Genomic DNA, 13626 nt, shown 5'->3' on the forward strand with positions numbered 1-13626 from the left:
CCTTGCGCAATACCAGAAAAATTCAGTTGAAATCAAGCCATTTGAGGCGAATTGGTCCGCCTCTGAAAAAACTTGGCATTTGGATTTCCCGGCAAACATTGATTTTCGTGACGTCACGCGCGGAACACCTCCTTCTGAATCCCATGTCAGTGTCGGTTTGTTTATGAGAAAATGACCTGGTGGTTTTCTGCAAATTTCTTCAATGTTATCACGTAATTATTAAAATGGTTAACAGATGTATCGTAGGAGGGTGTAGCAACACCAATCATGATGGGATTAGTACTCATCATTTTCCAAAAGACCAGACAATGAGAGAGAAATGGGAGCGCTTCGTGCGAGGCGCTCGGAAAAAGCCGAGGACCAAAGCAGAGCCGAGAAAAAGACCAAGAAAATTGGCAATTCACAAGTTGACTGTTGCCAGGGTAAGAAATAAGAGAGACTATACTCTAAATTAGGTGTTCCTGTGTTTGTGTGGTCCACGGATAATGTTATTTATTGACACACACAAAAATAAACAACATGAAAGCGCTGGGCGATAATACACTTACTTCACATGTATCAAGGGATCTGCGTGTCAGGGCTTGAGATCTTGGGACCTGTCAAACACATTAAATGTATTTACAACCCTGCTTAGCCGATTCCATGTGTGTAGCTTATGAAATCTTTCTCCTACAGTGGCCAGTACTCTTCTAAATTAAGAAATATATAAATATATACAATAGATAGATGAGCATTGATGCATGAATCCACGGGTTTAGAAGCTCAGGTGACAATTCCATATTTCAGTGCAAAATCGCTAGCTGCTAAACTTGGTCTACACAGGATGTGCACTGAATCCATGCAAGCTCGTGCAGCCTGCTGGCGGATCCGCACGTGACGTCACGAATCTGGCTCCAGACTCCCTTGGGATTTTTCCAGATGCGTTTTGTTATTTTATTTTTTTCTGCCTTGTGCAAAATTACCCTTCTGGAGGAGTGTGTAAAGGGACATACTTTCATATAAAAAAACTAGATAGAACTCGACGCCAACGGAGTCGATGGGGATGCCTCCACCCGGTAGACTACACGCCTTATTAAGTTGTGATTTGGGGATGGACATTTGACCTCACAGTAATCGTGACCTGGTGAAATTACTTGTATCAGCCTTGGAGACATTGTGTTCACAAGGTTTTCTGACAGACATTTGACCTCACAGTGACCTTGACCTTAGACCTTTTGATCTCAAAATCTAATCAGTTTATCTTTGTCCCCAAATCCACAAATGGTAAAAGTTTGGTGAAATTCCTTTCATTTGCCTTGGAGATATTGTGTTCACAAGGTTTTTGGACAGGCATTGGACCTCACAGTGACCTTGGCCTTAGACCTTTTGATCTCAAAATCTAATCAGTTCATGTTTGTCCCAAAGCACACAAATGGTGAAAGTTTGGTGAAATTTCTTTCATTAGCCTTTGAGATATCGCATTCACAAGGTTTCGGGACGGGCGGACGCACGCACGGACAACCCGAAAACATAATGCCTCCTGCACCTTACGGTGGTGGAGGCATAAAAACACTAAATTGGTCCAGGATATGCACTTTAAGGCTACAGCATAAAAAGACATCCTATGGAATTGTGTGCTTCCAACTTCGTGGCAACAGTTTGGGGAAGAACCACAAATGGTTGTGATAGTCACGTCTCAACACATTTCTGGCCATATAGTGTAGACCAACACTATGCACCAACACAACCCAGTTTTCCTATTAGTGTTTGTTATTCTCATTTAGCTTTTAAACATACCAAAAGGTCTGTTTTCTGTACCAGTCTTCTGGATTTTCTAGATCAGTAAATAATTTTATTGTAAGCTCAGAGTTTTCAAATTGAGACGCAACTCTTGACAATAATCATGAAGGGGAATGAAGTGGAGGAGGGGGATTCATTAAGACAGACAAAGCTTGTTAGCGTGTTTAACGTCATTGTGTCAGAGTGTTTAATCCCGCTGTGCAGAAAATCACGAAACATTTTACCTTTTGACTTAAACCTGATGAATGGGGATGTTTTGGCCCTGACGTGCTGTCTAATTAGCCACTTTTGCATTTTCTGGGTGTACATAAGATATGCAGTGGAGGAGTGAACAATACCGCAATGGTAAGTCGGTGTAAGGACTATTCCTTTGGTTTTTAGTCACAACATACAGTGGTGCTTGAAGGTTTGTGAACCCTTTAGAATTTTCTATATTTCTGCATAAATATGACCTAAAGCATCATCAGATTTTCACACAAGTCCTAAAAGTAGATAAAGAGAACCCAGTTAAACAAATGAGACACAAATATTATACTCAGTCATTTATTTATTGAGGAAAATGATTCAATATTATATATTTGTGAGTGGCAAAAGTATGTGAACCTTTGCTTTCGGTATCTGGTGTGACCCCCTTGTGCAGCAATAACTGCAGCTAAACGTTTCCAGTAACTGTTGATCAGTCCTGCACACCGGCTTGGAGGAATTTTAGCCCGTTCCTCCGTACAGAACAACTTCAACTCTGGGATGTTGGTGGGTTTCCTCACATGAACTGCTCACTTCAGGTCCTTCCACAATATTTCGATTGGATTAAGGTCAGGACTTTGACTTGGCCATTCCAAAACGTTAACTTTATTCTTCTTTAACCATTCTTCGGTAGGACAACTTGTGTGCTTAGGGTCGTTGTCTTGCTGTATGACCCACCTTCTCTTGAGATTCAGTTAATGGACAGATGTCCTGACATTTTCCTTTAGAATTCACTGGTATAATTCAGAATTCATTGTTCCATCAATGATGGCAAGCCGTCCTGGCCCAGATGCAGCAAAACAGGCCCAAACCATGATACTACCACCACCATGTTTCACAGATGGGATAAGGTTCTTATGCTGGAATGCAGTGTTTTCCTTTCTCCAAACATAACGCTTCTCATTTAAACCAAAAAGTTATATTTTGGTCTCATTCATCTACAAAACATTTTTCCAATAGCCCTCTTGCTTGTCCACATGATCTTTAGCAAACTGCAGACGAGCAGCAATGTTCTTTTTGGAGAGCAGTGTCTTTCTCCTTGCAACCCTGCCATGCACACCATTGTTGTTCAGTGTTCTCCTGATGGTAGACTCATGAACATTAACATTAGCCAATGTGAGAGAGGCCTTCAGTTGCTTAGAAGTTACCCTGGGGTCCTTTGTGACCTCGCCGACTGTTACACACCTTGCTCTTGGAGTGATCTTTGTTGTTCGACTATTCCTGGGGAGGGTAACAATAGTCTTGAATTTCCTCCATTTGTACACAATCTGTCTGACTGTGGATTGGTGGAGTCCAAACTCTTTAGAGATGGTTTTGTGACCTTTTCCAGCCTGATGAGCATCAACAACGCTTTTTCTGAGGTCCTCAGAAATCTCCTTTGTTCATGCCATGATACACTTCCACAAACATGTGTTGTGAAGATCAGACTTTGATAGATCCCTGTTCTTTAAATAAAACAGGGTGCCCACTCACACCTGATTGTCATCCCATTGATTGAAAACACCTGACTCTAATTTCACCTTCAAATTAATTGCTAATCCTAGAGGTTCACATACTTTTGCCACTCACAGATATGCAATATTGGATCATTTTCCTCAATAAATAAATAAATTACCAAGTATAATATTTTTGTCTCATTTGTTTAACTGGGTTCTCCTTATCTACTTTTAGGACTTGTGTGAAAATCTGATGATGTTTTAGGTCCTATTTATGCAGAAATATAGAAAACTCTAAAGGGTTCACAAACTTTTAAGCACCACTGTATGTACATGACATATACATACAGTATGTTACTAACATAATAAAATCTTCAAATGTTACAATTAGTCCTATATAATAAATCTGGAATTAAAAAAAAGTATGATAGATAGACAGACAGACAGACAGACAGACAGACAGACAGACAGACAGACAGATAGATAGATAGATAGATAGATAGATAGATAGATAGATAGATAGATAGATAGATAGCCAAGGCTTGGGGTCACGGGTAATCCATAATCACATTTGCCTGAAAAGTTTGGGAGCCTCTGTCTCAGAACAACATATTGTTGAGCACTATGAATGACACTGCAAATAAAGATAAAGAGAAGATGATAACAAAGGTAAAGCCAACATGTCTACTGCTAAAAGACTTGTACAAATAAGTAACAAATGGGCTTGTCTGGATGCAATATTCTGTCACAGAGATACATGAAGTTTACCAGGTGCTGTGTGAGAGCCTGAATTCAGTCAGCTACAAATAACATCATTAACCAGTGAAAATAAGATGCTAAGCACTTCAACACCTTTATGACCTGACTGTCTTCTATAATGAGAAAGGAGAGAAACAACATATGAAAAAAACAATACTAGATCTAGCATAAGCAGCATGAGAAGCAATCTTGTCTTTTCCTGTATTTGAGAGCACTCACCCAAGGATGACAAAAGGTCGATAAAATAATTTATAACAAGTAAAAATACAGATGAAGACAATCAGACATTCCATTCCATTCCATACACCATGTTCAGGTGGGAAAGTAAATGACAGCAAACTATTTTTGACAAATCTGTACACACACACACACACACACACACACACAAAAAAAAAAAAAATGTCCTGACCAAAGGCAGTGGGCCGGAATTGATTACGGCATTAATGACAAATTCCCTTGTGAGATAGTGGACAAAAGGAAAAGACTATTAAAAATCTGAAAACTGTGCCTAAAGGAAGGATGTAATAAAAATATTAAACCATGAAAGAAGGATGTAATATCTGTAGATAAATTATACTTTGGCCAATTATACCGTGATAAAAATGTGACCCTTTGGCTATTCTAGGTTCCTAAGTATAATCCCCCCTCCCCCTCTCTTTTACCTCTCTCTTACAACCTGTTTTACTCTTTTTCAATACACTTCAAAAGATAGTTATTTTTCTATACTTATCTTATGCATTTACACATTTTACCATCATCGGTATCAACGAGAATACCCACTTTTATTCATGACACATGCACACATTCATACACGCATATGGTACCTCCAATTAATATTAATGTTGCATTCTTACATTCATATAAACCTCGAACCCAGAAGCTCAGTGTTCCCAAAGCAAAGAGTAATTAAAATGCAGATATATGCTTATTGCAAGAAACTCATTCCTCTGAAACTAATCTCAAATTAAAATCAGTACAAATTAATCAAAACACTTCATGAGGAGAGGATGATGAATCCTAATCAACAGAAATACAACATTTATTCATAATGCCATTTACATTACAGATCCTGAGATCAACATTTCAAATAATCTGTTGCATTTGATGAAAAAAAAGGCATTTATTTACATCACAAAGTGATGACCTCTGCTTCACGATGACTTCACGAAGATCTCCTTCAATATCTCAGATTTAGTCATTCATCCAGCCATTAGACAGATCCTTCAATGCTGAACAATGCACCAAATTAGCAGCCACCCATATAATAAGTCAGTTAATGAATGACTACTATCGTTAACAGTGTTTGGAGATTAAAACACCCAACAGCAAAATAATTCTCATGCTTCTTACTTAGCCATCAGCCACACATTAACTACTTTTAAATCTGCAACTTGATACAATTGAATACTTCAGATAGGCTTACACAAATCTCCCTGATTACTATTCGTAATTGTATGTTTTCCTTGTTTGGAACCGAAGTTATCTATGTAATTCAGTCATCAAACAGCCCAGAGTTTGTTCTTTTTTTATATATATAAATATGACAAACAAAAAAAGTTTATTTTCAATTATCCCTGTCCAACTGACCTCTAAATGGACGTCTGTTATCCATCCATTAGCTGTAGCCGCTTTATCCTGTTCTACAGGGTCGCAGGCAAGCTGGAGCCTATCCCAGCTGACTATGGGTGAAAGGCGGGGTACACCCTGGACAAGTCGCCAGGTTATCGCAGGGCTGACACAGAGACAAACAACCATTCACACTCACACCTACGGTCAATTTACAGCCACCAGTTAACCTAACCTGCATGTCTTTGGACTGTGGGGGAAACCGGAGCACACGGGGAGAACATGCAAACTACACACAGAAAGGCCCTTGCCGGCTTCTGGGCTCGAACCCAGGACCTTCTTGCTGTGAGGCGACAGTGCTAATCACTCCACCACCGTGCCGCCGGACACGCCCGGATCACCGCACAGACTTCATATGGCTTCAGCCTAGGGGCCCCCACGCCCCCTGCCTCGCAGGGGGGCCCCCAATTGGTCAAAAGAAAAAAAAATCCTTCATATTCATTGGCTCAAAATGAATATTTAAATAAACGGACGCTGATTGGGTGAGGCAAATCCGCCTTCCATATATAAACGTTAGACGTCACGCACGACGTCACTCCACAGTTGAACAGTGAACATGTGTGACAGAAAATACGAGAGCGGTGCTCAAAAGCGCAAGGCGCAATGGGAAAAAGCCCAACGTGACAAAGCTCTATTGAGCTTTTTGAGCTTTATAAAATTTCATTTTGAGCTTTATAAAAAAAAAAAAAAACAACAAAAAAAAAACCTTTAAAATGTAGATAATAGACAGTTCTTTACAGGTAGATGGGATAAGATGGTGGTGGCCGGGGGGGGGGCTACAGCAACTTGTAGCCTAGGGGCCCCTGGCCATGTTAATCCGGCCCTGCCGCCGGACCTCTGTTATTTCCAATGAATTATGTTTGACACATTACAAACCATTACAACTCATGGAAGCTTAAAGCTTCAAACATTTCAACTGTTACTTTAGTAATTTATCAACCTCAACACATAATCAACTGAATTAATCTCAACCAATCAGAGACCTCTTTTAGAGATCAGAGAACTCAAGATCTCAGACTTTTCTTCCATTAGCTCCGTTATCATCGATCTTGATCTCAATGCTTAACAGCTCTGGCATTTGGCAGATGCCCTTATCCAGAGCGACTTAACTATCTCACCAACTTGACAACTTATCCCATAAAACACAGATTCCCTATTCTCCCTCATGAAAGGCATGGCTGTATGGGACATTTCTGCTCTCTGATCAACAGAAATGCTCAATTTTTTGTTAGGTATTGGAAAAAGCATTACAGATCTCAAATAGATCTATATATACACACACACACATCTGTATCTCATAGAACAATACACTGTTGTTATTCTCTCAATTTGTTCAGCACAGGCCATAAACCCTTAAACAAAATCATAAAAGAAATTCATTACTATTATGATTGATCTCTGTGATAATATTTACTAATTGACATCTCTAGCAAGCTGCAAGCAAATCTTGTACAAGATCAACACCAGAGTTCATTTTGTACACTTGGATTTACACACCCTATAAGTACTTATATGCTCTGTGGAACAGCACACCTATTAAACATTCTGGGCAAGTAGTCACTGCTGCATTATATCTTCTTCCAGGCTTCTGCATCCCGCTATTCCTTGCCACCCTGCTGACCAGCCATCGACACGTCTAAACTGCTAAAAGTGCAACACATCTAATGGAAAAGTTATACGTTTCTACTGGAAATCAAGCTACTGAATTTAATCTAATCTGCAACTCCGTCATCAACTTTATTCAATATTCTTTAAAACATAGCATCCTTTATACAACATCAAATTGCTTTATATCCTTTTGCATTCATGGAGAAAACCAAAGAGTGCATAAAGACCTCAGGGCCATATTCAGAGTTGACTGCTTAAGTTCAATCGATTTGTCAATATTTATGTGGCTTATCTGGCTCACTAAGTTACTAAAATTACCTGTGTGTAGTCAGTGGCTTCCGGGTTGCCAGGTTTCGCTACTAAATTAAGACATTGTCTCTTCTTTTTATATCCCAAAAGAGACAATTACAACATTTCAAGCATCTAATAAAAGTCAAATATATGATGGGTACTGTATATTGAGGCTGATTTTCCTGAATAGGCATAGTCATGATTATTGCGATCAAGAAAAACTAAAGCCCTATTCGCACGGGATTAGTATTACCTGTGAACCTATAGTAGCTAATTTGTAAATTCCCACCCAACCTCTGTGTTAAATCCCTTGCATTCGCACGGGATAAGCAAAGTCCGTAATTTACTCAATTTATAGGCATCACGACCGGATATGTTGTAACATCCTGTACTTCAGAAACACCCATTCAGTCATGTCCCGCCCTCCCGCCCCAGTTAAAGACAGCTGACAAATCAGAAACACCCATTCAGTCATGTCCCACCCTCCCGCCCCAGTTAAAGACAGCTGACAAATCAGAAACACCCATTCAGTCATGTCCCGCCCTCCCGCCCCAGTTAAAGACAGCTGACAAATCAGAAACACCCATTCAGTCATGTCCCGCCCTCCCGCCACAGTTAAAGACAGCTGACAAATCAGAAACACCCATTCAGTCATGTCCCGCCCTCCCGCTGCCACTCGGCGAAAGAAAAAAGTGTAGACAGGCTTTTTAGCTTACAAATTACTCATCTCATCTCATTATCTCTAGCCGCTTTATCCTTCTACAGGGTCGCAGGCAAGCTGGAGCCTATCCCAGCTGACTACGGGCGAAAGGCGGGGTACACCCTGGACAAGTCGCCAGGTCATCACAGGGCCGACACATAGACACAGACAACCATTCACATTCACACCTACGGTCAATTTAGAGTCAACAGTTAACCTAACCTGCATGTCTTTGGACTGTGGGGGAAACCGGAGCACCCGGAGGAAACCCACGCGGACACGGGGAGAACATGCAAACTCCACACAGAAAGGCCCTCGCCGGCCCCAGGGCTCGAACCCAGGACCTTCTTGCTGTGAGGCGACAGTGCTAACCACTACACCACCGTGCCGCCCCTTACAAATTACTATTCTGTTTTTTTTTTAAAATTATTATTAGAAGGCACATCGAGTTTAGTCCTGCCTTGGCCAGTGCATTAGTGATGGGAATTTCGGCTCTTTTTCGGGATCCGGCTCTTTTGGCTCTTCTTACTATAAGGAGCCGGCTCTTTCGGCTCCCAAACGGCTCCTGAGATTTTATTTTTGATTTAATTGCTGCAATTAACTAGTTAATTAATTACATTATTTATATTTTATCAATAGGATGCTTTCCATTTCATTTTTTAGTTTTTGTAGCAATTGTAAAGCTTTGTAAAGTATAGCAGTGTAACAATGTTCTAGCTATAGAAATAAAACTTACCAATTAATAAATTATTTTCTCACAAACATAATGCAAAACTGTGTTATATTACCAATATAAAATACACAGCTGATTTTCCCCTCCTCAGGTGCCTCACAGACTCCTCTCCCCTGCGCTCCACAGCTTTAAGCATTACACCAATTTTCCTATTTTCGCAGCTGTGAATGACATCAACCAAAAAAAGTAGGTGTACACCATGCTACTTTTTTTCCTTTGAATGGTAATAGACAACACAAAGATGCAATCGGACAGCAACTTTTTTTGTGAAAGTCTCTCTCTCTGAGGCACCTAAGGACAAAAAAATAATTCGGCTCCCCAACTCGGCTCCCACCGAAGAGCCAGCTCCCGTCGTTCACTTCAAAGAGCCGGCTCTTTGAACCGGATCGTTCGCGACCGACACATCACTACAGTGCATTCTGAAAGTATGTTTCGGTCTGTAGCCAACAATGCATTTTATTGCAGATCATATCTCTCCACACAAACTAAAGGCGCAGATGCCGACTTTTTCACGGCTTTTTCATGGACTGTAATGGCATTTGCTTATGTAGTAATTTTAATACAGAATTTACTCTGATGAAATTATTCAGACACTCCAACGCCCCCCCCCCCCCCCCCCCAAAAAAAAAAAAAAAAAAAATCGGATCTGCACGAGCCGTGAAAAAGGCGCGCCGTTTGCATCCCTGTTTAAACTCATAGGTTAACCGACTTTAACCGGCTAATGAGGCTCGGTGGTCGGTCAAGATTTTTTTTAGTTTTCGCCATCCCTAGTCCATGGAGGATATGGCCTGGCTATAGCTATGAAATATTAAAAATGTTCCTTACCGAAAGCAGCCACACAAGTCATCCAGGTCAAAAATCTCCGAGCTCTCCTCTTGGATTTCTTGCTGTTTTTGGGAAGCGGATTCCATGTAGTGTGGTATGGGGCACGACTACCACTTGCCCCTAAAACAGTACTCATGAAAATTTCAACCGTAGCCTCCATTAGCCTACTCACAGTAACCGGAAAAGATATAAAACGCGCGCAATTACAATAACAAACACGGACATGCGTATTCGCACGGGACTAGTATTGTCACTGGATGTCTGTGTTTGACAAAATATAGTAGGTAATTTGCGGCGGAATTATTACTTTACAAATTACAGACATGGCGCATTCGCACGGGACTAACATCTCAGACATTCTCTGCAATTATTACAAATCGCCAGAGGTTCACAGGTAATACTAATCCCGTGCGAATAGGGCTTAAGTTAACAATATGGGATTTACCCACATTAATTAGCAGTGTGCAGTTCATCTGTAGTTAATTCTGAAGCCTGAAGACTGACGTGCGATTTCAGTATTAAATCTTGACTATCCATGTTTAACTCAACTCTGAATGCAGCCGTCACTGTCTTGAGTCTATATTACATTGGGTACAGAATAAGCACACCAAAACATTTTATGAAACGTATTTGGGTCTGAAAATGAATGCCTATAAATCCTGTTCCTGACATTCATATAATATCTTTTGTGTATTCCTCCTTTCCATCTCTCTGTCACGCATCAGTCAGTACATAAGTCATTTATTTGCTGTCCCCAGCCATTGTTGTTACGGTTACGGTCGTACTTGCTGACATTTTTGTCATTGCAGCTGTTTCCAGAAAAAATACAAGAAGGAAAAACAGTAAAACAGCAGTGTGTGTGCATCTGTGTGTGATTGTGTAGATGTCAACACCATTCTCTGGAGACTAGAGTATTTGAAGGTGCGACTGCCTCTTTGCTTCTGAAGATCCAGCATACTCAGATCCTCACTCAGAGCCACACAGCTCAGGCAAAAGCAGATAAATCTCGGTGAATGCTTGAACATCCTGGTAAGAAAGTGCCATGCAATTACAGCTAGATAAAGCACCTCGGCTGGCCTGTATAGCAAGTCTGCAACATGAAAGCTTTCTCATTCTTTCATCAAGCATTTGGCCTCGTTTTTTAACTAAATGGCTGTGTTGGGAATACTGCCCTGTTCTTTTTTTGTTGTTTTCTTGATATGCACTAACACTCTAGTGAAACACAAGCTCTTAAACTCTCAACTTGTGCTGGAGGAAATGAGGCACAGTATAAAAAGAACAGCACTTCTCCTAATGCCTCGGTCACAACCGGCCGTACGTTCTCCTACGGCCGGTCTACGTGCAAAAAACGCAAGAAACGCACGGAGGGCGCGCGTGTGACGTGCTGATTTTCGAGCCGTAGACTGGCCGCAGAGGTTCTTTGTCATGTCAAACAAAGGCTACGTTTACATTACGTCGAATCAGCGGATCATCAGATTGATGTTCTTAAAACGATTCGCGTTTACACTAAAACCGTTAGCCGTGCACATAGCAACACCAATACACGGATACGCTCGGCTCCGCAGGCATCCTGCGCTCCAAATCACTCCGCCCTGAACAGCGAGTGCCCTCTGGAGGGTGCGCACTCCGGCCCTGCGCAGCTCACACAGCGCGCGAGTGAAGTGCACGAGCAGTGATTCGGGACTGAGCCGCTGTGTGTGTGATCCCAGCGCAGATCACTTACTACTTGCAAGTGGAAGGATGGCAAGCCTAAAGACAATCATAACTACACAATGGGCAGTATTTGCATCAGTATTTGCAGTATTTTCATACTTTTATACTCTTTAATGAAAGGTGATACAAGGCGGAAGTCCGCGCCGTTTTTCAGCAGTCGCGTCACATGACCAACGCCAGCGAATCAGGAAGGTGGATGTCACAGTGACGTTGTCCAATGAGGACGCCAGCTAGAGCTCAGCACAGCGTATTCACGTATTCTAAATGTTTACACAGCACCGGACCAGATACGATCTAGATTGAATACGTGGACGCTGGCGGATTCCCGTTTCCAGGCTTTTCCAGGTGGTTTAATGTAAACGGACAGTGCATCCGCGAAGAAAACGAGACAGATACGGTCTAATGTAAACGTAGCCAAACTCTACGGGCGCTTACGTTTTTTTTCAGGTTGCAAGACAAACTTGCGGCCAACGTGCGTCTTTCTCCATGAACAAAAAAAAACAAAACGCAGCGATTTGGGAAACGCCAAAAATCGCACGGCCAAAAAATCGTATGTCCGGTTGTGACCTAGGCTTTAGATGCACCGACTTTGACATACACCTTCATCATTACCATGATGGAAATGACACTTATGGTCTATGTCAGTGATTCTCAAACTGTGGTACGCGTACCACTAGTGGTACGCGGGCTCCATTCTAGTGGTACGCCAAAGAATCTCATCTCATTGTCTCTAGCCGCTTTATCCTGTTCTACAGGGTCGCAGGCAAGCTGGAGCCTATCCCAGCTGACTACGGGCGAAAGGCGGGGTACACCCTGGACAAGTCGCCAGGTCATCACAGGGCTGACACATAGACAACCATTCACACTCACATTCACACCTACGGTCAATTTAGAGTCACCAGTTAACCTAACCTGCATGTCTTTGGACTGTGGGGGAAACCGGAACACCCGGAGGAAACCCACGCGGACACGGGGAAAACATGCAAACTCCGCACAGAAAGGCCCTCGCCGGCCACGGGGCTCGAACCCGGACCTTCTTGCTGTGAGGCGACAGCGCTAACCACTACACCACCGTGCCGCCCACGCCAAAGAATCACTTAATTAAATATAAATAAAATTTAAAAAAATAAAATAAAACGTGAAATACTATCCATAATATCCGAATGGATGAAAATATCTTATCAACCGATGACAAGAAAATGAAAGGAGATACAAATTAAGTTAATAATTTTAAAAAGTTTGCAAGTGCTTCTGGGTAGCCATACGTAGCGTACGTACGCATTCCCGCCGGTTCCGCTGACAGACGGTTATCCGCCATTGGTAGACTAGGCTGTGATGGGAAAAGGTGGAGGTGGCTTTGCTAATTATAACGAGTAGGACAAAATTATTGTCGTGGCTTAAATCCGCGAATGGGAGCGTGGATCAGGAGAGAGGGAGAACTGAAGAGGACGTGTGTGAGCCGAGCGCAGATGCTAACGACAGTGGCAAAACCAGCCCCAGAACTGCTAGCAAACGGCAGAAACCAGTGAGGAGGAAGTATGACGAAAAATACATAAAACTGGGATTCATTTGGAGCGGGACAGAGGAGCTGCCCAGGCCGCAGTGTGTTGTATGCGGGGACGTTCTGAGCAATGAGTCCATGAAACCGTCGCATCTCAAACGGCATCTTACAACCAAACACAGCACTAAAGGACAAACCAATGGATTTTTTTTACGAAAACGTGATGAACTGAAGCAGTCCAAGTCCACCATTCTGTCCTATGGTACACCCGTAGCCAAAGCACAGGAAGCTTCATATCGTGCCAGCCTCCTGATCGCCAGAGCCGGTAAGCCGCACACAATCGGGGAACTGCTGTGTTTGCCATTAGCCAAAGAGATGACATGTATCATGTGTGGAGAGAAAGCTGCCAGAG

The 13626-nt window shown here is 42.1% G+C and overlaps 1 protein-coding gene across 5 annotated transcripts in view; it reads right to left on the reverse strand.

Moving 5' to 3' along the window:
• Positions 1-13626, reverse strand: part of sdk2a (sidekick cell adhesion molecule 2a) — a 351347-nt gene that overhangs the window by 94270 nt on the left and 243451 nt on the right. The window lies entirely within an intron of this gene.

The sequence above is a fragment of the Neoarius graeffei genome, chromosome 20 (genome assembly GCF_027579695.1).
Source record: "Neoarius graeffei isolate fNeoGra1 chromosome 20, fNeoGra1.pri, whole genome shotgun sequence".
Classification (NCBI taxonomy): domain Eukaryota; kingdom Metazoa; phylum Chordata; class Actinopteri; order Siluriformes; family Ariidae; genus Neoarius; species Neoarius graeffei.